Source organism: Oncorhynchus nerka, unplaced genomic scaffold, assembly GCF_034236695.1.
Source record: "Oncorhynchus nerka isolate Pitt River unplaced genomic scaffold, Oner_Uvic_2.0 unplaced_scaffold_772, whole genome shotgun sequence".
NCBI lineage: Eukaryota > Metazoa > Chordata > Actinopteri > Salmoniformes > Salmonidae > Oncorhynchus > Oncorhynchus nerka.
This window is the reverse complement of record NW_027040450.1, coordinates 65,748-92,961: the sequence shown is the minus strand read 5'-3', so window position 1 is coordinate 92,961 and position 27,214 is coordinate 65,748. Positions and strand designations below refer to the sequence as shown.

Here is a 27,214-nt window from a genome sequence, read left to right as displayed (position 1 = left end):
GTACCAGTACTGAGTCAATGTGCAGGGTACCAGGTAGTTGAGGTAATAGTGAGACTATTAGGAGTACCAGTACTGAGTCAATGTGCAGGGTACCAGGTAGTTGAGGTAATAATGAGACTATAAGGAGTACCAGTACTGAGTCAATGTGCAGGGTACCAGGTAGTTGAGGTAATAATGATACTATAATTGAGATAATATGTACATGTAGGTAGAGGTAAAAGTGACTAGACAATCAGGATAGAGATGACTTCTCCTCATCCAGGGAGTGCACACACACACACACACACACACACACACACACACACACACACACAGGAATGTTGTGTTTGTTTAATATTGTTTTAGGACTATGGAAATGGATAAAATGATTAGCCTATGGATTATGAAAACAACAACAATAAATGGGAAAGTGGGAGGAGAAATGACGAGAGACAGTGTTGTTTAACTCACTGACCAGGACCCATGAGTTCTTCTTACCTTTGTTCAGTAGAAAAGTCTCCCTCTCTAAAGGTCATAGGTTGAACCATAGACTGGTCACTCTTCATGGACACACAGCTGGGTACAGGGGAGGCTGGTCTCTCCTGCTGGATTCGTCTTCAACACAACAGAGACAAACATTAAATCTCTCATCTACTCTGAGCTCAGATGGGGAAACATAAGCAGAGTTTCATTCCAAAACACTATACATCATAAATGTTCAAATATACATGTTTTTTTTCACTATCTAATCATTACATTGGTTGTTCAATTACAGACATGTATTTGTTTATAGTCTATCATTTGTTGGTTTCATTTCAGAGACAAAGGCTTTGATTTTGCAAAATGCTATATATCTGCCTCATTCTCAGAGAAATCAGAAGTACTGCTAGGTTTTACAGAGTAATAATATATATATGCCTCATTCTCAGAGAAAACAGTAGTACTGATAGGTTTTACACAGTAATAATATATATCTGTCTCACTCTCAGAGAAATCAGTAGTACTGCTAGGTTTTACACAGTACTAATATATATCTGCCTCACTCTCAGTGAAATCAGTAGTACTGCTAGGTTTAACACAGTAATAATATATATCTGCCTCACTCTCAGAGAAATCAGTAGTACTGCTAGGTTTTACACAGTAATAATATATATCTGCCCCACTCTCAGAGAAATCAGTAGTACTGCTAGGTTTTACACAGTAATAATATATATCTGTCTCACTCTCAGAGAAATCAGTAGTACTGCTAGGTTTTACACAGTAATAATATATATCTGCCTCACTCTCAGAGAAATCAGTAGTACTGCTAGGTTTTACACAGTAATAATATATATCTGTCTCACTCTCAGAGAAATCAGTAGTACTGCTAGGTTATATACAGTAATAATATATATCTGCCTCACTCTCAGTGAAATCAGTAGTACTGCTAGGTTTTACACAGTAATAATATATATCTGTCTCACTCTCAGTGAAATCAGTAGTACTGCTAGGTTTTACACAGTAATAATATATATCTGCCTCACTCTCAGAGAAATCAGTAGTACTGCTAGGTTTTATACAGTAATAATATATATCTGCCTCACTCTCAGAGAAATCAGTAGTACTGCTAGGTTTTCTACAGTAATAATATATATCTGCCTCACTCTCAGAGAAATCAGTAGTACTGCTAGGTTTTACACAGTAATAATATATATCTGCCTCACTCTCAGTGAAATCAGTAGTACTGCTAGGTTTTACACAGTAATAATATATATCTGTCTCACTCTCAGTGAAATCAGTAGTACTGCTAGGTTTTATACAGTAATAATATATATCTGCCTCACTCTCAGTGAAATCAGTAGTACTGCTAGGTTTTACACAGTAATAATATATATCTGCCTCACTCTCAGTGAAATCAGTAGTACTGCTAGGTTTTACACAGTAATAATATATATCTGCCTCACTCTCAGTGAAATCAGTAGTACTGCTAGGTTTTACACAGTAATAATATATATCTGCCACACTCTCAGAGAAATCAGTAGTACTGCTAGGTTTTATACAGTAATAATATATATCTGCCTCACTCTCAGTGAAATCAGTAGTACTGCTAGGTTTTACACAGTAATAATATATATCTGCCTCACTCTCAGTGAAATCAGTAGTACTGCTAGGTTTTATACAGTAATAATATATATCTGTCTCACTCTCAGTGAAATCAGTAGTACTGCTAGGTTTTATACAGTAATAATATATATCTGCCTCACTCTCAGAGAAATCAGTAGTACTGCTAGGTTTTACACAGTAATAATATATATCTGCCTCACTCTCAGAGTAATCAGTAGTACTGCTAGGTTTTACACAGTAATAATATATATCTGCCTCACTCTCAGAGTAATCAGTAGTACTGCTAGGTTTTACACGGTCAAATGTAACAAATAAATACATGTTTAATAAGGAACTGTATAAATGATACACTTTGAAGATGAATATATAAATATTTAAATATAATATTTCAATGCAGTAACATGAGATCTGTATGTAAAACATTTACACATTTTATTCATTTAGCAGATGTTTTTATCCAGGGTCCAGTTTCCCAAAAGCATCTAAAGGCCAACTTCATCTTTAGAATCAAGAGCATCGTTAAATCTCTGAGCTGTTTCAAAAAACCATTGTTATTAACGTTGAAAACGCTAATCTAACACCTGTCTCAGACCTCTAGAACAGCTGAGTAATCTAACACCTGTCTCAGACCTCTAGAACAGCTGAGTAATCTAACACCTGCCTCAGACCACTAGAACAGCTGAGTGATCTAACACCTGTCTCAGACCACTAGAACAGCTGAGTAATCTAACACCTGCCTCAGACCACTAGAACAGCTGAGTAATCTAACACCTGCCTCAGACCACTAGAACAGCTGAGTAATCTAACACCTGCCTCAGACCACTAGAACAGCTGAGTAATCTAACACCTGCCTCAGACCACTAGAACAGCTGAGTAATCTAACACCTGTCTCAGACCACTAGAACAGCTGAGTGATCTAACACCTGCCTCAGACCACTAGAACAGCTGAGTAATCTAACACCTGCCTCAGACCACTAGAACAGCTGAGTAATCTAACACCTGTCTCAGACCACTAGAACAGCTGAGTAATCTAACACCTGCCTCAGACCACTAGAACAGCTGAGTAATCTAACACCTGTCTCAGACCACTAGAACAGCTGAGTAATCTAACACCTGCCTCAGACCACTAGAACAGCTGAGTGATCTAACACCTGCCTCAGACCACTAGAACAGCTGAGTAATCTACCACCTGCCTCAGACCACTAGAACAGCTGAGTAATCTAACACCTGCCTCAGACCACTAGAACAGCTGAGTAATCTAACACCTGCCTCAGACCACTAGAACAGCTGAGTAATCTAACACCTGCCTCAGACCACTAGAACAGCTGAGTAATCTAACACCTGCCTCAGACCACTAGAACAGCTGAGTAATCTAACACCTGCCTCAGACCACTAGAACAGCTGAGTAATCTAACACCTCCCTCAGACCACTAGAACAGCTGAGTAATCTAACACCTCCTGACTCAGACCACTAGAACAGCTGAGTAATCTAACACCTGCCTCAGACCACTAGAACAGCTGAGTAATCTAACACCTGCCTCAGACCACTAGAACAGCTGAGTAATCTAACACCTGCCTCAGACCACTAGAACAGCTGAGTAATCTAACACCTGCCTCAGACCACTAGAACAGCTGAGTGATCTAACACCTGCCTCAGACCACTAGAACAGCTGAGTAATCTAACACCTGCCTCAGACCACTAGAACAGCTGAGTAATCTAACACCTGCCTCAGACCACTAGAACAGCTGAGTAATCTAACACCTGCCTCAGACCACTAGAACAGCTGAGTAATCTAACACCTGAGTAATCAACACCTGCCTCAGACCCCTAGAACAGCCAAGTAATCTAACACCTCCTGACTCAGACCACTAGAACAGCTGAGTAATCTAACACCTGTCTCAGACCACTAGAACAGCTGAGTAATCTAACACCTGCCTCAGACCACTAGAACAGCTGAGTAATCTAACACCTGCCTCAGACCACTAGAACAGCTGAGTAATCTAACACCTGCCTCAGACCACTAGAACAGCTGAGTAATCTAACACCTGCCTCAGACCACTAGAACAGCTGAGTAATCTAACACCTGCCTCAGACCACTAGAACAGCTGAGTAATCTAACACCTGCCTCAGACCACTAGAACAGCTGAGTAATCTAACACCTGCCTCAGACCACTAGAACAGCTGAGTAATCTAACACCTGCCTCAGACCACTAGAACAGCTGAGTAATCTAACACCTCCTGACTCAGACCACTAGAACAGCTGAGTAATTTAACACCTCCTGCCTCAGACCACTAGAACAGCTGAGTGATCTAACACCTGCCTCAGACCACTAGAACAGCTGAGTAATCTAACACCTGCCTCAGACCACTAGAACAGCCGAGTAATCTAACACCTCATGACTCAGACCACTAGAACAGCTGAGTAATCTAACACCTCCTGACTCAGACCACTAGAACAGCTGAGTAATTTAACACCTCCTGCCTCAGACCACTAGAACAGCTGAGTGATCTAACACCTGCCTCAGACCACTAGAACAGCTGAGTAATCTAACACCTGCCTCAGACCACTAGAACAGCTGAGTAATCTAACACCTGCCTCAGACCACTAGAACAGCTGAGTGATCTAACACCTGCCTCAGACCACTAGAACAGCTGAGTAATCTAACACCTGCCTCAGACCACTAGAACAGCTGAGTAATCTAACACCTGCCTCAGACCACTAGAACAGCTGAGTAATCTAACACCTGCCTCAGACCACTAGAACAGCTGAGTAATCTAACACCTGTCTCAGACCACTAGAACAGCTGAGTAATCTAACACCTGTCTCAGACCACACGAACAGCTGAGTAATCTAACACCTGCCTCAGACCACTAGAACAGCTGAGTGATCTAACACCTGCCTCAGACCACTAGAACAGCTGAGTAATCTAACACCTGCCTCAGACCACTAGAACAGCTGAGTGATCTAACACCTGCCTCAGACCACTAGAACAGCTGAGTGATCTAATACCTGCCTCAGACCACTAGAACAGCTGAGTAATCTAACACCTGCCTCAGACCACTAGAACAGCTGAGTAATCTAACACCTGCCTCAGACCACTAGAACAGCTGAGTAATCTAACACCTGCCTCAGACCACTAGAACAGCTGAGTGATCTAACACCTGCCTCAGACCACTAGAACAGCTGAGTAATCTAACACCTGCCTCAGACCACTAGAACAGCTGAGTAATCTAACACCTGCCTCAGACCACTAGAACAGCTGAGTAATCTAACACCTGCCTCAGACCACTAGAACAGCTGAGTAATCTAACACCTGCCTCAGACCACTAGAACAGCTGAGTAATCTAACACCTGCCTCAGACCACTAGAACAGCTGAGTAATCTAACACCTGTCTCAGACCACTAGAACAGCTGAGTAATCTAACACCTGTCTCAGACCACTAGAACAGCTGAGTAATCTAACACCTGCCTCAGACCACTAGAACAGCTGAGTAATCTAACACCTGCCTCAGACCACTAGAACAGCTGAGTAATCTAACACCTGTCTCAGACCACTAGAACAGCTGAGTAATCTAACACCTGCCTCAGACCACTAGAACAGCTGAGTAATCTAACACCTGCCTCAGACCACTAGAACAGCTGAGTAATCTAACACCTGCCTCAGACCACTAGAACAGCTGAGTAATCTAACACCTGCCTCAGACCACTAGAACAGCTGAGTAATCTAACACCTGCCTCAGACCACTAGAACAGCTGAGTAATCTAACACCTGCCTCAGACCACTAGAACAGCTGAGTAATCTACCACCTGCCTCAGACCACTAGAACAGCTGAGTAATCTAACACCTGTCTCAGACCACTAGAACAGCTGAGTAATCTAACACCTGTCTCAGACCACTAGAACAGCTGAGTAATCTAACACCTGCCTCAGACCACTAGAACAGCTGAGTAATCTAACACCTGCCTCAGACCACTAGAACAGCTGAGTAATCTAACACCTGCCTCAGACCACTAGAACAGCTGAGTAATCTAACACCTGCCTCAGACCACTAGAACAGCTGAGTAATCTAACACCTGCCTCAGACCACTAGAACAGCTGAGTAATCTAACACCTGCCTCAGACCACTAGAACAGCTGAGTAATCTAACACCTGCCTCAGACCACTAGAACAGCTGAGTAATCTAACACCTGCCTCAGACCACTAGAACAGCTGAGTAATCTAACACCTGCCTCAGACCACTAGAACAGCTGAGTAATCTAACACCTGCCTCAGACCACTAGAACAGCTGAGTAATCTAACACCTGCCTCAGACCACTAGAACAGCTGAGTAATCTAACACCTGCCTCAGACCACTAGAACAGCTGAGTAATCTAACACCTGCCTCAGACCACTAGAACAGCTGAGTAATCTAACACCTGCCTCAGACCACTAGAACAGCCGAGTAATCTAACACCTCATGACTCAGACCACTAGAACAGCTGAGTGATCTAACACCTGCCTCAGACCACTAGATCAGCTGAGTAATCTAACACCTGCCTCAGACCACTAGAACAGCTGAGTAATCTAACACCTGCCTCAGACCACTAGAACAGCTGAGTAATCTAACACCTGCCTCAGACCACTAGAACAGCTGAGTAATCTAACACCTGCCTCAGACCACTAGAACAGCTGAGTAATCTAACACCTGTCTCAGACCACTAGAACAGCTGAGTAATCTAACACCTGCCTCAGACCACTAGAACAGCTGAGTGATCTAACACCTGCCTCAGACCACTAGAACAGCTGAGTGATCTAATACCTGCCTCAGACCACTAGAACAGCTGAGTAATCTAACACCTGCCTCAGACCACTAGAACAGCCGAGTAATCTAACACCTCCTGACTCAGACCACTAGAACAGCTGAGTAATTTAACACCTCCTGCCTCAGACCACTAGAACAGCTGAGTGATCTAACACCTGCCTCAGACCACTAGAACAGCTGAGTAATCTAACACCTGCCTCAGACCACTAGAACAGCTGAGTAATCTAACACCTGCCTCAGACCACTAGAACAGCTGAGTAATCTAACACCTCCTGACTCAGACCACTAGAACAGCTGAGTAATTTAACACCTCCTGCCTCAGACCACTAGAACAGCTGAGTAATCTACCACCTGCATCAGTCCACTAGAACAGCTGAGTAATCTAACACCTGCCTCAGACCACTAGAACAGCTGAGTAATCTACCACCTGCCTCAGACCACTAGAACAGCTGAGTGATCTAACACCTGCCTCAGACCACTAGAACAGCTGAGTAATCTACCACCTGCCCCAGACCACTAGAACAGCTGAGTAATCTAACACCTGCCTCAGACCACTAGAACAGCTGAGTAATCTAACACCTGCCTCAGACCACTAGAACAGCTGAGTAATCTAACACCTGTCTCAGACCACTAGAACAGCTGAGTAATCTAACACCTGTCTCAGACCACTGCCTCAGACCACTAGAACAGCTGAGTAATCTAACACCTGCCTCAGACCACTAGAACAGCTGAGTAATCTAACACCTGCCTCAGACCACTAGAACAGCTGAGTAATCTAACACCTGCCTCAGACCACTAGAACAGCTGAGTAATCTAACACCTGCCTCAGACCACTAGAACAGCTGAGTAATCTAACACCTGCCTCAGACCACTAGAACAGCTGAGTAATCTAACACCTGCCTCAGACCACACGAACAGCTGAGTAATCTAACACCTGCCTCAGACCACTAGAACAGCTGAGTAATCTAACACCTGTCTCAGACCACACGAACAGCTGAGTGATCTAATACCTGCCTCAGACCACTAGAACAGCTGAGTAATCTAACACCTGCCTCAGACCACTAGAACAGCTGAGTAATCTAACACCTGCCTCAGACCACTAGAACAGCTGAGTAATCTAACACCTGCCTCAGACCACTAGAACAGCTGAGTAATCTAACACCTGCCTCAGACCACTAGAACAGCTGAGTAATCTAACACCTGCCTCAGACCACTAGAACAGCTGAGTAATCTAACACCTGTCTCAGACCACTAGAACAGCTGAGTAATCTAACACCTGTCTCAGACCACTAGAACAGCTGAGTAATCTAACACCTGCCTCAGACCACTAGAACAGCTGAGTAATCTAACACCTGCCTCAGACCACTAGAACAGCTGAGTAATCTAACACCTGTCTCAGACCACTAGAACAGCTGAGTAATCTAACACCTGTCTCAGACCACTAGAACAGCTGAGTAATCTAACACCTGTCTCAGACCACTAGAACAGCTGAGTAATCTAACACCTGCCTCAGACCACTAGAACAGCTGAGTAATCTAACACCTGTCTCAGACCACTAGAACAGCTGAGTAATCTAACACCTGTCTCAGACCACTAGAACAGCTGAGTGATCTACCACCTGCCTCAGACCCCTAGAACAGCTGAGTAATCTAACACCTGCCTCAGACCACTAGAACAGCTGAGTAATCTAACACCTGCCTCAGACCACTAGAACAGCTGAGTAATCTAACACCTGCCTCAGACCACTAGAACAGCTGAGTAATCTAACACCTGCCTCAGACCACTAGAACAGCTGAGTAATCTAACACCTGCCTCAGACCACTAGAACAGCTGAGTAATCTAACACCTGCCTCAGACCCCTAGAACAGCTGAGTGATCTAACACCTGCCTCAGACCACTAGAACAGCTGAGTAATCTAACACCTGCCTCAGACCCCTAGAACAGCTGAGTGATCTAACACCTGCCTCAGACCACTAGAACAGCTGAGTAATCTAACACCTGCCTCAGACCACTAGAACAGCTGAGTAATCTAACACCTGCCTCAGACCACTAGAACAGCTGAGTAATCTAACACCTGCCTCAGACCACTAGAACAACAATTGATTCAAACAAGGGACTTCTACAAATTAGCTGCAAATGAAAACTGAGATGATCATTAAACTATGAACTGTTGGCTTTAGGCCTATTTCAATCATATTGTTCAGTATATTGAGTTCTATTTTGCTACTTGTAGGCTACTGTCTGTAATTTGTCTCAATATATTTCATGATGTGTATCCTAACATGAACACAATGATGTGCTACTGTCTGTATTTTGTCTCAATATATTTCATGATGTGTATCCTAACATGAACACAATGATGTGCCAAATCTGGGATTTAGTGCATTTCTTGGGGGTCATTAGAATAACCGCCTCAGTATTTGCAGCCAGAGGGGATAATAGAAACTGATCCGTGGTCAGTATTGTGACATAATTATAATGTTAAGAACATATTTCAATGGAGAAAGCTGATCTGAACACCTCCTCTTTCCATCCTATCAGTATTGATAAATGCTCCACCAGACCTGATACCTTGTTGTGCTGCTGATCCAGTTTCTACTGGTCTGACTGAGGATATGAACTCTGACCTGTTCACCAGACGTGTTACCTTGTTGTGCTGCTGATCCAGTTTCTGCTGGTCTGACTGAGGATATGAACTCTGACCTGTTCACCAGACGTGATGTGCCAAATATGGGATTTACTGCATTTTAATTGGGTAAGCATTAGAATAAGTCTCCTCAATCTTTGAAACTATAGGTGATAATAGAACAGCTGAGTGTTCTTGTGCCCTGTAAATAAAGAACAGGAGAACCAGTACTGAGTCAATGTGCAGGATACCAGGTAGTTGAGGTAAAAATGATTATATGAGGACCAGTACTGAGTCAATGTGCAGGGTACCAGGTAGTTGAGGTAAAAATGATTATATGAGGAGGACCAGTACTGAGTCAATGTGCAGCGTACCAGGTAGTTGAGGTAAAAATGAGGCTATAAGGAGTACCAGTACTGAGTCAATGTGCAGGGTACCAGGTAGTTGAGGTAATAATGAGACTATAAGGAGTACCAGTACTGAGTCAATGTGCAGGGTACCAGGTAGTTGAGGTAATAATGAGACTATAAGGAGGACCAGTACTGAGTCAATGTGCAGGGTACCAGGTAGTTGAGGTAATAATGAGACTATAAGGAGGACCAGTACTGAGTCAATGTGCAGGGTACCAGGTAGTTGAGGTAATAATGAGACTATAAGGAGTACCAGTACTGAGTCAATGTGCAGAGTACCAGGTAGTTGAGGTAAAAATGATTATATGAGGAGGACCAGTACTGAGTCAATGTGCAGGGTACCAGGTAGTTGAGGTAAAAATGATTATATGAGGAGGACCAGTACTGAGTCAATGTGCAGGGTACCAGGTAGTTGAGGTAATAATGAGGCTATAAGGAGTACCAGTACTGAGTCAATGCGCAGGGTACCAGGTAGTTGAGGTAATAATGAGACTATAAGGAGTACCAGTACTGAGTCAATGTGCAGGGTACCGGGTAGTTGAGGTAATAATGAGGCTATAAGGAGTACCAGTACTGAGTCAATGTGCTGGGTACCATGTAGTTGAGGTAATAATGAGGCTATAAGGAGTACCAGTACTGAGTCAATGTGCAGGGTACCAGGTAGTTGAGGTAATAATGAGGCTATAAGGAGGACCAGTACTGAGTCAATGTGCAGGGTACCAGGTAGTTGAGGTAATAATGAGACTATAAGGAGTACCAGTACTGAGTCAATGTGCAGGGTACCAGGTAGTTGAGGTAATAATGAGACTATAAGGAGAACCAGTACTGAGTCAATGTGCAGGGTACCAGGTAGTTGAGGTAATAATGAGACTATAAGGAGAACCAGTACTGAGTCAATGTGCAGGGTACCGGGTAGTTGAGGTAATAATGAGGCTATAAGGAGTACCAGTACTGAGTCAATGTGCAGGGTACCAGGTAGTTGAGGTAATAATGAGACTATAAGGAGTACCAGTACTGAGTCAATGTGCAGGGTACCAGGTAGTTGAGGTAATTGAGGTTATATCCACATGTAGGTAGGGGTATAAGTGACTAGGCAACCAGAATAGAGATTACATCTCCTCATCCAGGGAGTTCAGACACACAAACACACACACACACACACACACACACACACACACACACACACACACACACACACACACACACACAGGGAATCTTGTGTTGGTTTAATATTGTTTTAGGACTATGCAAATTGACAAAATGATTAGCCTATGGTTTATGAAAACAACAACAATAAATGGGAAAATGGGAGAAAGAAATGACTAGAGACGGTGTTGTTTAAACTCACTGACCAGGACCCATGAGTTCTTCTTACCTTTGTTCAGTAGAAAGGTCTCCCGCTCTAAACTCTATAGGTTGAACCATAGACCGGTCACTCTTCATGGACACACAGCTGGGTACAGTGCAGGCTGGTCTCTCCTGCTTGATTGGGCTTCAACACAACAGAGACAAACATTACATCTCTCATCTCCTCTGAGCTCAGATGGGGAAACATAAGAAGAATTTCATTCCAAAAAGCTATATATCCATTTTCAGAAATGTTCGTAAATTAGCTTTTATTGTTTAAAGAAGTTATGTTTATGTTAAGATATGTTTTTTTGCTAAATGAGGAGATGGCACGTGGGTACCTGCTTCTATAAACCAATGAGGAGATGCAGCGCGAACTGCGTCACAAATAGAACTAACTTCCAGAGTTACCAGTACTGAGCAGTGTGTAATTTTTAATAACGGGTTTAGCGACGCAGTGTTATATAAATAATGAGACTAATATGGAGAACCAGTACTGAGTCAAAGCTCTGGTTACAGTCAAGTCTGTGTGCAATAACATGATTATCCGAAGGACACACAGCTGCCATCACGCAAATATACTCCCCTCTAAACTACAAAGAGCAGCCTGCAACAATAACGAGCTTAGAAGTCAAGCTATCTCACTGACATTGAACCCAGCATGCACTCCTGCACAGACAGGAAACACCTGGGCCTAAAGCAGACATTACCAATATCCACGTTTCCTTGACACACACACATTTCATGAAGCACTGCACACACACTCTACCCCCCCTACTGGTCGGGTGCCAAGAGCAGAGGACTTTGCTGTGCACCAATGGGGCCCGCTCTGGCTAGAGCAAGGCCCGCCTCCAACTCTTCAGGACCAGTCAGAAGACCAACACGACGAGACTCCACCTACATTATTCTGTGTATACATTCTGCTGTAAACTCTGGCTGGGCAGCCTAACTATTCTGACTCCTCACAAGAGTCACATTCCTTAGGTCCGTGCACGATAAACGGCAGGACAAGATACCTTTGACCAATAAACTGCCTTTTTGATACACCTGATTCCACTCTGTCCAGCGTCGTTGTTTTGCATTCCCTCTCCAGTATGAAACACCAACACGAGCGTTGTAGTCAGTCTGTCAGCCCCGCTAAAAGGCTGGTGTCGTTACTCTGCCTACTCCGGGGGATGTTGAGGTAAATTTACTAACCGGGAGGGTTGAATGATGTAATTTATTGGAGGGCTGGAAGACGCACTCTCGAGGTTGTTTACTCACAATATCAGATATTAAGATGATGTTTATAATGAATGTATACTGAGGTTGAGGTTCTAACTAGTGATTATTTACCCGGGGTTCAATACCTGCTATTGAGGCGCCCTGAAAATAATATTCAAAAGTTCGGTCCTTGGACACAGAGGGTTAAACACTAAAGTTACCGTCCATCTAGTGAAGAGAGGAGAACCGGACAGAGGTAGCCAGCATCCGTCAACGAGAGAGGGAGAAGCCTCACCGGGATTTAACAGGTGGAAGAAACAACCGGGGAGCTCCATCGGTCCACAAGAAATGCAGGCAGCCGGTGATGATGTAGTGGTAGCTATGGTAACTAGGATGCTGCTGGTAGAGTAACTAGCTAGCTTACCGAGCTGTACCGACTAGCTAGGATAACTAGGATGGTGCTGGTAGAGTAGCTAGCTAGCTTGCCGAGCTGTACCGACTAGCTAGGATAACTAGGATGCTGCTGGTAGAGTAGCTAGCTAGATACCGAGCTGTACCGACTAGCTAGGATAACTAGGATGCTGCTGGTAGAGTAGCTAGCTAGATTACCGAGCTGTACCGACTAGCTAGGATAACTAGGATGCTGCTGGTCGAGTAGCCTGCTAGCCTACCGAGCTGTACCGACTAGCTAGCAGGTCGTTCGTCTTTCCCTCGTCTCGATGATGATGAATCCGGTTAACCACAAAATGAAACAAGGACAGAGAGTGAAAAGGATCTGGCTACACTCATACTGTCCCTGACCGTAAAGAAAAAAGTAAATTGAACAATAAACTTTGGCGTCTCAACACTGTAACAAACTCCGTCGTTATTCCCCAAGATCACCTCAGTCCACTCTGCGCGTAACCGGACAATCTCCTTGGCGCCACACCGAACGGGGACGCGGACAGTTCTCTACGGGGACTGTTCTGTACGGGGACGCGGACAGTTCTGTACAGGGACGCGGACAGTTCTGTACGGGGACGCGCGCAGTGCAGCACAATCAACTAAACCCAGTCTTTACAGTGGGTTACATTAGTAATATTTTTTTTTATTATTATGTAAAACAAACATTTTACGTTTTTTTATAACAATATGTTGAGTTCTGGGACCATATCGCCAAAGTGTCTCAGAGTAGAAAATTGGTCGTATAAGTGCTGATGTAACGGATGTGAAACGGCTAGCTAGGTTAGCGGTGCGCGCTAAATGGCGTTTCAATCGGTGACGACACTTGCTCTGAGACCTTGAAGTAGTGGTTCCCCTTGCTCTGCAAGGGCCGCGGCTTTGTGGAGCGATGTCCCATGCCTAGGTGACTGTTGTTGATGTTGCAGAGGGTCCCTGGTTAGTGCCCGGGTATGGGCGAGGGGACGGTCTAAAGTTATACTGTTACACTGAGAATAAAGACATTTTACACTTATGGGTATAAGTGGGTGGGTAACTATGCATGAAGTCTCTAGTCCCACCTAATCGGCAGATATTTAGGACACCTCGTGAGCTGTGCCACATGTAATTGCTTTGAGTAGTTAAAATTATGTTTTGATATTTGATATGATCAATACATTAATAATATAGACCTACATGCAACAGTATGTCTTGTGCTTTTGGCAGTGATTTATGTATAATAATTATAATAAGTCATACCATTTATTTCTGCACAGCATTTTGTCTTCATTTTGGCAGATTAACTCAGGTTTTCTCCCAGCAGCTAAGGAGTTGGTGCTGTGGCCAAAAGGTGGCTGGTTCAAATCCCGGGCTGGGAAAAAAACCACCATGGGTGAACCACCAGAAGTGATCTGATGACTGGAAGGCTGCGTGATTCACATCCTCTAAACATTAACCTTCCGTTGATCAGAACTCTAGAGGTTCTTCTTCACTGAACCGAAAAATATATACAATGTTTTAGTGGTTCCATATATGAAGGAAGTGATAGAAGCCTTTTTGGTTCTATAAGGAACCTTCTGTTCTAAGAGTGTATAATAATAAACACGTTTTTCTTCTGATTATTTAATTATCTACATCATGTTATTTCAAGTTCTCCCTTTGGAGCACAACATCATGTTGTTAAATAATAATCCTAAACACGGCATGGATATATATTGGGCATGGATATAAATTGGGCATGGATATATATTGGGCATTTGAAGGTATCTGGGGTGTAATATGTCTTCAATGAAAATGAACATTGTTGCAACATTGTAGGAAACATTATTGGCAAGGGACTTGATGCCTACTATGCCAAAGATATTTAGAGTTGTTAAACGGGTGTGAAGAGTGTTAATATAACGGTTATATTGTCAATATTCTGCTGGTAACAACCGTTACAATTGGTAAAAAAAAAATATGCATTCCATTATATTAGGCAATATTTAAGAGGATGCAAAGTGGTTTAGTCATGTAAAAATTCTATCAAATGTCTAACATTGCAACGAGTACAGTCAGGGTGCCGTGGAACCCCTGCAGTACCTCCCCAGACCCCGGATTGAGAACCCCTGCAGTACCTCCCCAGACCCCGGATTGAGAACCCCTGCAGTACCTCCCCAGACCCCGGATTGAGAACCCCTGCAGTACCTCCCCAGACCCCGGATTGAGAACCCCTGCAGTACCTCCCCAGACCCCGGATTGAGAACCCCTGCAGTACCTCCCCAGACCCCGGATTGAGAACCCCTGCAGTACCTCCCCAGACCCCGGATTGAGAACCCCTGCAGTACCTCCCCAGACCCCGGATTGAGAACCCCTGGTACCTCCCCAGACCCCGGATTGAGAACCCCTGCAGTACCTCCACAGACCCCGGATTGAGAACCCCTGCAGTACCTCCCCAGACCCCGGATTGAGAACCCCTGCAGTACCTCCACAGACCCGGATTGAGAACCCCTGCAGTACCTCCACAGACCCCGGATTGAGAACCCCTGCAGTACCTCCACAGACCCCGGATTGAGAACCCCTGCAGTACCTCCACAGACCCCGGATTGAGAACCCCTGATTTAGCAGATGCTCTTATCCAGAGTGATTTACAGTAATTTACAGAAAGTGCTTTCATCATAATTAAGATAGCTACGTATATATATATATATATATATATACAGTGCCTTGCGAAAGTATTCGGCCCCCTTGAACTTTGCGACCTTTTGCCACATTTCAGGCTTCAAACATAAATATTTAAAACTGTATTTTTTTGTGAAGAATCAACAACAAGTGGGACACAATCATGAAGTGGAACGACATTTATTGGATATTTCAAACTTTTTTAACAAATCAAAAACTGAAAAAATTAGGCGTGCAAAATTATTCAGCCCCTTTACTTTCAGTGCAGCAAACTCTCTCCAGAAGTTCAGTGAGGATCTCTGAATGATCCAATGTTGACCTAAATGACTAATGATGATAAATACAATCCACCTGTGTGTAATCAAGTCTCCGTATAAATGCACAAAGTTCAAGGGGGCCGAATACTTTCGCAAGGCACTGTATATATATGTATATATATATATATATATATATATATATATATATATATATATATATATATATCCATGTAAAATCTGTTAGTTAAATATCTGAGAACAGTAATATTGAAGGTACCCATAAGCAACCATTTCTGATTAAAAAACAAATGTGAACATTTTGGAAATAAACTCATAATAATGAAATCAAAAATTGTCATCTCACCTCTTAGCTTTGGTGTCATGTTCCCCAGAGAGACTCATTTTAGAGGCAGGGCCCCCCTCCTCTCTCTCCCCAGAGAGACTCATTTTAGAGGCAGGGCCCCCCTCCTTTCTCTCCCCAGAGAGACTCATTTTAGAGGCAGGGCCCCCCTCCTCTCTCTCCCCAGAGAGACTCATTTTAGAGCACTGACCCCTAAACAGAGATCCAAAATGTTATTTGTGGTTAACACACTAATTATTTAATGTCAATTGTTATAATTTATTATTTATCTCTTATAAAACATTTACTAACAGACACAGAAACAATCAGATGATTTAATGCATCACATGAAAACGAAGTTGTGACATTTCATCTCCATGGTAACTGTCTGTAATAATAATAAGTCACTGTTTGTTAAGGTAGTTATAGACAGTACAGCAACAATAATAATAATAATAATAAGTCACTGTTTGTTAAGGTAGTTATAGACAGTACAGCAACAATAATAATAATAAGTCACTGTTTGTTAAGGTAGTTATAGACAGTACAGCAACAACAATAATAATAATAAGTCACTGTTTGTTAAGGTAGTTATAGACAGTACAGCAACAATAATAATAATAATAATAATAAGTCACTGTTTGTTAAGGTAGTTATAGACAGTACAACAACAATAATAATAATAATAATAAGTCACTGTTTGTTAAGGTAGTTCTAGACAGTACAGCAACAATAATAATAATAATAATAATAATAAGTCACTGTTTGTTAAGGTAGTTATAGACAGTACAGCAACAATAATAATAATAAGTCACTGTTTGTTAAGGTAGTTATAGACAGTACAGCAACAATAATAATAATAATAATAAGTCACTGTCTGTTAAGGTAGTTATAGACAGTACAGCAACAATAATAATAATAATAATAATAAGTCACTGTTTGTTAAGGTAGTTATAGACAGTACAGCAACAATAATAATAATAAGTCACTGTTTGTTAAGGTAGTTATAGACAGTACAGCAACAATAATAATAATAATAATAAGTCACTGTTTGTTAAGGTAGTTATAGACAGTACAGCAACACAAGGCCATGTCTCACACTTATTTTTATTCATTAAAAGTGGCTGTTTATTGTCTTTCAATCTGTTATTTTCTAAACTAATCTGAAAATGTAGACAGAAGGGCTAAAACAGACATGATTGATCTGAGGGGGAAATCATTGATCCTTTCAGAAAGGTTTTATGCATCAAGTAAGATATTTTATATTATGTAGAGTAGACTAGGTTATAATGTATAGTAGTGGGTTATTAGTGATGTGTAGATGTTATATTATGTAAAGTAGACGAGGTTATAATGTATAGTAGTGGGTTGTTAGTGATATGTTATATTATGTAAAGTAGACTAGGTTATAATGTATAGTAGTGGGTTGGTAGTGATATGTTATATTATGTAAAGTAGACTAGGTTATAATGTATAGTAGTGGGTTGTTAGTGATATGTTATATTATGTAAAGTAGACTAGGTTATAATGTATAGTAGAGGGTTGTTAGTGATATGTAGATGTTATATTATGTAAAGTAGACTAGGTTATAATGTATAGTAGTGGGTTGTTAGTGATATGTAGATGTTATATTATGTAAAGTAGACTAGGTTATAATGTATAGTAGTGGTTTGTTAGTGATATGTAGATGTTATATTATGTAAAGTAGACTAGGTTATAATGTATTGTAGTGGTTTGTTAGTGATATGTAGATGTTATATTATGTAAAATAGACTAGGTTATAATGTATAATAGCAGTTTGTTAGTGATATGCAGATCGAGGTCTTTACCTCAGCTATAGCCTACATATCATAGATGACCAGCCTAAACCTGTTCAGGTCAGTTCACATAATGTTATAGTCCTACCAGTAGCAGGACAGAGAATGTACTGTATATAACCTACATATCATAGATGACCAACCTAAACCTGTTCAGATCAGTTCACAGAGACCATCAGGTTTGTCAGCATGATAAGTGATCATAACTCCAACCTACTCTGACTATTGAATGTCTGACATCGACTAACCTTATAATAGTGTGTAGAAAGCCAAGACCAACAAGAGTTTGCCCATCTTTCCTACGTCTCAACACATTTATCTGACTTCTAATGTACTGAGAAATATGTGCCACAGTTTCAACAGCCATTTTATAACTGCGTAGGCTACAAACATACTTTTAATTTCACATGAGGAAATCACATAACTTACAGTCACTGGTGCAGCCGTCTGTTTTCTTACAGATGAAGTAGCTTTCATAGACAACTCATTCAACCAGCCTAAACAATAGTAAATAAAAGATGTCAAATCGTCAAAGGAGAACACATGAAAGACAGGTGTTTTGCTACAGATGTAGGATCTTAATTTGAGACAGTTTACTACAGCAGAACAATTATGTGGATTATAATTAACATTTTAAAGTGGAAAGTGGAAATGACAAACTTCAGAAGCCTTTTAAAACATCAAATACACTACAAGTTTTAGTTTTCCTGCAACAGGGTGATCAAATTCAGATCCTACATCTGTACAGAGATGAGGTCTTTATCTGAAAAAGGAAGTTTGAGTTATTAGCAATGAAGTTGCAACTGTCAGCTGCTGTAAACCTCTGTGATTGGATGTTATAGACCCCAATCTGAACAGTTTCTTCCCCGTGGTTATAGCCTTTACCTCTATGCTCAGACTACCTAATTCAGCACCATCACTACACTATAGAGGAACTATGATATAATTACATTATCATATGAAATGTAGAGGATCTCTACACTATAGAGGAACTATGGTATAATTACATTATCATATGAAATGTAGAGGAACTATGATACAATTACATTATCATATGAAATGTAGAGGATCTCTACACTATAGAGGAACTATGGTATAATTACATTATCATATGAAATGTAGAGGAACTATGATACAATTACATTATCATATGAAATGTAGAGGGTCACTACACTATAGAGGAACTATGATACAATTACATTATCATATGAAATGTAGAGGACCACTACACTATAGAGGAACTATGGTATAATTACATTATCATATGAAATGTAGAGGAACTATGATACAATTACATTATCATATGAAATGTAGAGGGTCACTACACTATAGAGGAACTATGATATAATTACATTATCATATGAAATGTAGAGGGTCACTACACTATAGAGGAACTATGGTACAATTACATTATCATATGAAATGTTAAATGTAGAACTATAATATCTGAATGTTGATATATTGAATTTGACTTGACCACGTCCAGTCAGCTCCATGTTGTATGATTAAACTGACACCAACCTGTCTCAGTAGAAGTAGACTGTTAGGAGTGTTTTACTGTCATTCACTATACTAACATTACACCAGACATTTAATTTATCTACTGTTAGGAGTGTTATACTTCACTATACTAACATTACACCAGACATTTAATTTATCTACTGTTAGGAGTGTTATACTGTCATTCACTATACTAACATTACACCATATATTTAATGTATCTACTGTTAGGAGTGTTTTACTGTCATTCACTGTACTAACATTACACCAGACATTTAATTTATCTACTGTTAGGAGTGTTATACTTCACTATACTAACATTACACCAGACATTTAATGTCTCTACACACTTTATAACAATCCCTGGCAGGATTATCACCTTATAGCCTGAATTCACAACCAGAACATGTCAAGACATTGAGATATTTTCTGTTCTGTTCTGTATATTCTGATGGATGAGGCCTGAGCTGGAATGTGAAGCTAACTGAACCTGGCTATTTTTAGAAAACCAGTATATCTAGCTAGTATCATAGTTTACCCCTCAGGCTACAATCAGGTTTCAGCATCAGGCAGGTATCAACATGCCGAGTCGTAGGCTACAACCTGGGTTGTATTCATTAGTTTACTCCACAGCCAACAGTTTTAAAATGTTGCTGTCACGCCCTGACCACAGAGAGCCCTTGGTTCTCTATGGTGTTGTAGATCAAGGCATGACTAGGGGGGTGTTCTAGTTTTCCTATTTCTATGTTGGTGTTTTTGGTATGGTTCCCAATTAGAGGCAGCTGATTATGACCTAAACAGTTCACTGTAAACGCTGTACAATGTGACCTAAACAGTTCACTGTAAACGCTGTACAATGTGACCTAAACAGTTCACTGTAAACGCTGTACAATGTGACCTAAACAGTTCACTGTAAACGCTGTACAATGTGACCTAAACAGTTCACTGTAAACGCTGTACAATGTGACCTAAACAGTTCACTGTAAACGCTGTACAATGTGACCTAAACAGTTCACTGTAGACGCTGTACAATGTGACCTAAACAGTTCACTGTAAACGCTGTACAATGTGACCTAAACAGTTCACTGTAAACGCTGTACAATGTGACCTAAACAGTTCACTGTAAACGCTGTACAATGTGACCTAAACAGTTCACTGTAAACGCTGTACAATGTGACCTAAACAGTTCACTGTAAACGCTGTACAATGTGACCTAAACAGTTCACTGTAAACGTGTACAATGTGACGTAAACAGTTCACTGTAAACAAATGTGACCTAAACAGTTCACTGTAAACGCTGTACAATGTGACCTAAACAGTTCACTGTAAACGCTGTACAATGTGACCTAAACGGTTTCTGTTGCCAAGCGTTTTGCTACGGTGGGAACTAATGAACACACACAACCTGTTTTGAGGAAGTGTAAGTTGTTGTCAGTCTCTCCACAATATTTATTTGTCTCTCTTTCACACAACAAACCTTCCTGATTGAAAAGCATTAACAGCATTAACAGAAAATGTTTGATTGTTGATTGTTGTGTTTTAAGCCTGTTTTGAGAAGACAAGTCTATAGACCTATGATACAGTAGGAGATCACCCTGGTCTATAGGCCTATGATACAGTAGGAGATCACCCTGGTCTATAGACCTATGATACAGTAGGAGATCACCCTGGTCTATAGACCTATGATACAGTAGGAGATCACCCTGGTCTATAGACCTATGATACAGTAGGAGATCACCCTGGTCTATAGACCTATGATACAGTAGGAGATCACCCTGGTCTATAGACCTATGATACAGTAGGAGATCACCCTGGTCTATAGACCTATGATACAGTAGGAGATCACCCTGGTCTATAGACCTATGATACAGTAGGAGATCACCCTGGTCTACAGACCTATGATACAGTAGGAGATCACCCTGGTCTATAGACCTATGATACAGTAGGAGATCACCCTGGTCTATAGACCTATGATACAGTAGGAGATCACCCTGGTCTACAGACCTATGATACAGTAGGAGATCACCCTGGTCTATAGACCTATGATACAGTACACTCTTAGAATCAAGAATACATCCACCAAAAATAGAATCAACTATATGAATACACATAACAATATCATCAACTATATGAATACACATAACAATCGTCGTCTTACCTTTTATCTCTCAATAGAAACAGAGTCTGGATGATCATCAGGTCGTCAAAAGTTACTTTCATTTGCTCTGCTCATTTACATATCAGGTTCTGCCTGTTCTCTCTCCCTCTCTCTTTACAGCTCTTACAATGTGCCTTGGCATACATTCTACAACTGTCTGGAACTCTATTCTTCTGTCTCTCTCCATCACTTTCTCTGTGTCGTCTGTTGCTGTCTCCGTGTCTTGTCTGGTGTCTCTCTCCATCATATCCTATTCCTCTGTTGCTGTCTCTGTGTCTTGTTTGGTGTCTCTCTTCATCACATCCTATTCCTCTGTTGCTGTCTCTGTGTCTTGTCTGGTGTCTCTCTCCATCATATCCTATTCTGTTGCTGTCTCTGTGTCTTGTCTGATGTCTCTCTCCGTCATATCACATTCTGTTGTTGTCTTTGTGTCTTGTCTGGTGTCTCTCTCCATCATATCCTATTCTGTTGCTGTCTCTGTGTCTTGTCTGGTGTCTCTCTCCATCATATCCTATTCTGTTGCTGTCTCTGTGTCTTGTCTGGTGTCTCTCTCCATCATATCCTATTCTGTTGCTGTCTCTGTGTCTTGTCTGGTGTCTCTCCATCATATCCTATTCTGTTGCTGTGTCTGTGTCTTGTCTGGTGTCACTCTCCATCATATCCTATTCTGTTGCTGTCTCTGTGTCTTGTCTGGTGTCTCTATCCATCATATCCTATTCTGTTGCTGTCTCTGTGTATTGTCTGTGTCTCACTTCATCACCAGAAAATGTTGAGGGTTAGGCCTGCTACAATACAACATTCACAACATGACAACACAACTACATAACACCATTAAATACAGTTGAGGGTTACTACAATACAACATGACAACACAACTACATAACACCATTAAATACAGTTGAGGGTTACTACAATACAACATGACAACACAACTACATAACACCATTAAATACAGTTGAGAGTTACTACAATACAACATGACAACACAACTACATAACACCATTAAATACAGTTGAGGGTTACTACAGTACAACATGACAACACAACTACATAACACCATTAAATACAGTTGAGGGTTACTACAATACAACATGACAACACAACTACATAACACCATTAAATACAGCTGAGGGTTACTACAAAACAACATGACAACACAACTACATAACACCATTAAATACAGTTGAGGGTTACTACAATACAACATGACAACACAACTACATAACACCATTAAATACAGTTGAGGGTTACTACAATACAACATGACAACACAACTACATAACACCATTAAATACAGTTGAGGGTTACTACAATACAACATGACAACATGACAACACAACTACATAACACCATTAAATACAGTTGAGGGTTACTGCAATACAACATGACAACACAACTACATAACACCGTTAAATACAGTTGAGGGTTACTACAATACAACATGACAACACAACTACATAACACCATTAAATACAGTTGAGGGTTACTACAATACAACATGACAACACAACTACATAACACCATTAAATACAGTTGAGGGTTACTACAATACAACATGACAACACAACTACATAACACCATTAAATACAGTTGGAATGTAGTTAGAACTCAAACTGTTTCCATCAAACAGAAAAACAACAATAAATCTGGATCAACACATTTAGATTTCTAGATGCTGCACTTTGCTGTTTCATTACCCAGACAGCTGTTTAAGGTCAGACCAAGGCAGAGTGTAGTATCAGTACTTAGGGATCATAGGTCATACCAAGGCAGAGTGTAGTATCAGTACTTAGGGGTCATAGGTCATACCAAGGCAGAGTGCAGTATCAGTACTTAGGGGTCATAGGTCAGATCAGTGGTCATGGTTAATATGCATGGACTAGAAAACAAACTTTAAAGCCATTCTTCTCAGATTCACTATTTGTGTAGATGCTGTTTGTCTTTGTCGGACAGTAGTACGGGTGGCTGTTTGTCTTTGTAGGACAGGAGTTCAGGTGGCTGTTTGTCTTTGTAGGACAGTAGTTCAGGTGGCTGTTTGTCTTTGTAGGACAGTAGTTCAGGTGGCTGTTTGTCTTTGTAGGACAGTAGTTCAGGTGGCTGTTTGTGTAGATGCTGTTTGTCTTTGTAGGACAGTAGTTCAGGTGGTTGTTTGTGTAGATGCTGTTTGTCTTTGTAGGACAGTAGTTCAGGTGGCTGTTTGTCTTTGTAGGACAGTAGTTCAGGTGGTTGTTTGTGTAGATGCTGTTTGTCTTTGTAGGACAGTAGTTCAGGTGGCTGTTTGTCTTTGTAGGACAGTAGTTCAGGTGGCTGTTTGTCTCTGTAGGACAGTAGTTCAGGTGGCTGTGTGTCTTTGTAGGACAGTAGTTCAGGTGGCTGTTTGTCTTTGTAGGACAGTAGTTCAGGTGGCTGTTTGTCTTTGTAGGACAGTAGTTCAGGTGGCTGTTTGTCTTTGTAGGACAGTAGTTCAGGTGGCTGTTTGTCTTTGTAGGACAGTAGTTCAGGTAGCTGTTTGTCTTTGTAGGACAGTAGTTCAGGTGGCTGTTTGTGTAGATGCTGTTTGTCTCCTTAGGACAGTAGTTCAGCTGGCTGTTTGTGTAGATGCTAGTTGTCTTTGTAGGACAGTAGTTCAGGTGGCTGTTTGTGTAGATGCTGTTTGTCTCCTTAGGACAGTAGTTCAGGTGGCTGTTTGTGTAGATGCTATTTGTCTCCTTAGGACCGTAGTGCAGGTGGCTGTTTGTGTAGATAATGTTTGTCTTTGTAGGACAGTAGTTCAGGTGGCTGTTTGTCTTTGTAGGACAGTAGTTCAGGTGGCTGTTTGTGTAGATGCTGTTTGTCTCTGTAGGACAGTAGTTCGGGTGGCTGATTGTGTAGATGCTGTTTGTCTTTGTAGGACAGTAGTTCAGGTGGTTGTTTGTGTAGATGCTGTTTGTCTTTGTAGGACAGTAGTTCAGGTGGCTGTTTGTCTTTGTAGGACAGTAGTTCAGGTGGCTGTTTGTGTAGATGCTATTTGTCTTTGTAGGGCAGTAGTTCAGGTGGCTGTTTGTCTTTGTAGGACAGTAGTTCAGGTGGTTGTTTGTGTAGATGCTGTTTGTCTTTGTAGGGCAGTAGTTCAGGTGGCTGTTTGTGTAGATGCTGTTTGTATTTGTAGGACAGTAGTTCAGGTGTCTGTTTGTCTTTGTAGGACAGTAGTTCAGGTGGCTGTTTGTGTAGATGCTGTTGTCTCTGTAGGACAGTAGTTCAGGTGGCTGTTTGTATAGATGCTGTTTGTCTTTGTAGGACAGTAGTTCAGGTGGCTGTTTGTGTAGATGCTGTTTGTCTCTGTAGGACAGTAGTTCAGGTGGCTGTTTGTCTTTGTAGGACAGTAGTTCAGGTGGCTGTTTGTGTAGATGCTGTTTGTCTTTGTAGGACAGTAGTTCAGGTGGTTGTTTGTGTAGATGCTGTGTGTCTTTGTAGGACAGTAGTTCAGGTGGCTGTTTGTCTTTGTAGGACAGTAGTTCAGGTGGTTGTTTGTCTTTGTAGGACAGTAGTTCAGGTGGCTGTTTGTGTAGATGCTGTTTGTATTTGTAGGACAGTAGTTCAGGTGGCTGTTTGTCTTTGTAGGACAGTAGTTCAGGTGGCTGTTTGTGTAGATGCTGTTGTCTCTGTAGGACAGTAGTTCAGGTGGCTGTTTGTATAGATGCTGTTTGTCTTTGTAGGACAGTAGTTCAGGTGGCTGTTTGTGTAGATGCTGTTTGTCTTTGTAGGACAGTAGTTCAGGTGGCTGTTTGTCTTTGTAGGACAGTAGTTCAGGTGGCTGTTTGTCTCTGTAGGACATTTGTTCAGGTGGCTGATTGTGTAGATGCTGTTTGTCTTTGTAGGACAGTAGTTCAGGTGGCTGTTTGTGTAGATGCTGTTTGTCTTTGTAGGACAGTAGTTCAGGTGGCTGTTTGTGTAGATGCTCTTTGTATTTGTAGGACAGTAGTTCAGGTGGCTGTGTGTCTTTGTAGGACAGTAGTTCAGGTGGCTGTTTGACTTTTTGTAGGACAGTAGTTCAGGTGGCTGTTTGTCTTTGTAGGACAGTAGTTCAGGTGGCTGTTTGTGTAGATGCTGTTTGTCTCCTTAGGACAGTAGTTCAGGTGGCTGTTTGTGTAGATGCTATTTGTCTCCTTAGGACAGTAGTTCAGGTGGCTGTTTGTATAGATGCTGTTTGTCTTTGTAGGACAGTAGTTCAGGTGGCTGTTTGTATAGATGCTGTTTGTCTTTGTAGGACAGTAGTTCAGGTGGCTGTTTGTGTAGATGCTGTTTGTCTCCTTAGGACAGTAGTTCAGCTGGCTGTTTGTGTAGATGCTGTTTGTCTTTGTAGGACAGTAGTTCAGGTGGCTGTTTGTGTAGATGCTATTTGTCTCCTTAGGACCGTAGTGCAGGTGGCTGTTTGTGTAGATAATGTTTGTCTTTGTAGGACAGTAGTTCAGGTGGCTGTTTGTCTTTGTAGGACAGTAGTTCAGGTGGCTGTTTGTGTAGATGCTGTTTGTCTCTGTAGGACAGTAGTTCGGGTGGCTGATTGTGTAGATGCTGTTTGTCTTTGTAGGACAGTAGTTCAGGTGGTTGTTTGTGTAGATGCTGTTTGTCTTTGTAGGACAGTAGTTCAGGTGGCTGTTTGTCTTTGTAGGACAGTAGTTCAGGTGGCTGTTTGTGTAGATGCTATTTGTCTTTGTAGGGCAGTAGTTCAGGTGGCTGTTTGTCTTTGTAGGACAGTAGTTCAGGTGGTTGTTTGTGTAGATGCTGTTTGTCTTTGTAGGGCAGTAGTTCAGGTGGCTGTTTGTGTAGATGCTGTTTGTATTTGTAGGACAGTAGTTCAGGTGTCTGTTTGTCTTTGTAGGACAGTAGTTCAGGTGGCTGTTTGTGTAGATGCTGTTGTCTCTGTAGGACAGTAGTTCAGGTGGCTGTTTGTATAGAAGCTGTTTGTCTTTGTAGGACAGTAGTTCAGGTGGCTGTTTGTGTAGATGCTGTTTGTCTCTGTAGGACAGTAGTTCAGGTGGCTGTTTGTCTTTGTAGGACAGTAGTTCAGGTGGCTGTTTGTGTAGATGCTGTTTGTCTTTGTAGGACAGTAGTTCAGGTGGTTGTTTGTGTAGATGCTGTGTGTCTTTGTAGGACAGTAGTTCAGGTGGCTGTTTGTCTTTGTAGGACAGTAGTTCAGGTGGTTGTTTGTCTTTGTAGGACAGTAGTTCAGGTGGCTGTTTGTGTAGATGCTGTTTGTATTTGTAGGACAGTAGTTCAGGTGGCTGTTTGTCTTTGTAGGACAGTAGTTCAGGTGGCTGTTTGTGTAGATGCTGTTGTCTCTGTAGGACAGTAGTTCAGGTGGCTGTTTGTATAGATGCTGTTTGTCTTTGTAGGACAGTAGTTCAGGTGGCTGTTTGTGTAGATGCTGTTTGTCTCTGTAGGACAGTAGTTCAGGTGGCTGTTTGTCTTTGTAGGACAGTAGTTCAGGTGGCTGTTTGTGTAGATGCTGTTTGTCTTTGTAGGACAGTAGTTCAGGTGGTTGTTTGTGTAGATGCTGTGTGTCTTTGTAGGACAGTAGTTCAGGTGGCTGTTTGTCTTTGTAGGACAGTAGTTC

At 41.6% G+C, this 27,214-nt stretch overlaps 1 protein-coding gene and 1 long non-coding RNA gene across 3 annotated transcripts in view; both read right to left on the bottom strand.

Annotated features, from left to right (window-relative positions):
- The window catches only part of LOC135571094 (NACHT, LRR and PYD domains-containing protein 12-like), a 151,878-nt gene that overhangs the window by 69,373 nt on the left and 55,291 nt on the right, over positions 1–27,214 (bottom strand). The gene's annotated exons all lie outside the window — the stretch shown is intronic.
- On the bottom strand, positions 518–18,869 carry LOC135571096 (uncharacterized). The gene is made up of 3 exons (XR_010463641.1): positions 18,393–18,869; positions 16,171–16,359; positions 518–594 (listed from the first exon to the last, which is right to left on the bottom strand). It is a non-coding gene; the product is annotated as an uncharacterized LOC135571096 (long non-coding RNA).